Raw genomic sequence first — 662 nt, 5'->3', positions numbered from 1 at the left:
CTCCGGTTTCCCCCACAGTCCAAAGACATGCAGGTTAGGTTAACTGGTGACTCTAAATTGAGCGTAGGTGTGAATGTGAGTGTGAATGGTTGTCTGTGTCTATGTGTCAGCCCTGTGATGACCTGGCGACTTGTCCAGGGTGTACCCCGCCTTTCGCCCGTAGTCAGCTGGGATAGGCTCCAGCTTGCCTGCGACCCTGTAGAACAGGATAAAGCGGCTAGAGATAATGAGATGAGATGAGACTTTTAATTAACACAAGTTTAAAAGAGTAAATCTGCTGTAGGATCCCTTTAAGATCATTCCAAGCAGTGGCACCCAGGCTGTGGAATGCATTGCCTCTCTCTTTATGCTGCTTCAATTCTGTAGTTTCTTTTAAACAGCGGTTGAAATGTTGCCATCCAAACAGGCTTTTAGTTAAACAAGGGTTGTTATGGCTGCCTGACTTTCTGTATCTATGTTTCTCCATTGTTTTTTGATGTCTTTTACTTTCTATTGTATTGCACTCGTAGATATTTATTGTGAAGCACTTTGTGATTTTCAATCTGCGAAAGGTGCTATCAAAATAAATTTTAATGATTTACCGGTACAACAGCACCCTCCTTGTGAACTTCTCCTTTCCCAGACTGCATTGTGTGTGAGACACATGTACAGTCTGCAGTTTC

The 662-nt window shown here is 43.2% G+C and overlaps 1 protein-coding gene across 1 annotated transcript in view; it reads left to right on the top strand.

Annotated features, from left to right (window-relative positions):
* slc5a10 (solute carrier family 5 member 10) overlaps nucleotides 1-662 on the top strand; it is a 107,403-nt gene that overhangs the window by 34,269 nt on the left and 72,472 nt on the right. The gene's annotated exons all lie outside the window — the stretch shown is intronic.

Source organism: Neoarius graeffei, chromosome 18, assembly GCF_027579695.1.
Source record: "Neoarius graeffei isolate fNeoGra1 chromosome 18, fNeoGra1.pri, whole genome shotgun sequence".
NCBI lineage: Eukaryota > Metazoa > Chordata > Actinopteri > Siluriformes > Ariidae > Neoarius > Neoarius graeffei.
The sequence above is the reverse complement of the archived record's forward strand: the minus strand, read 5'-3'. Positions and strand labels throughout refer to the sequence as shown.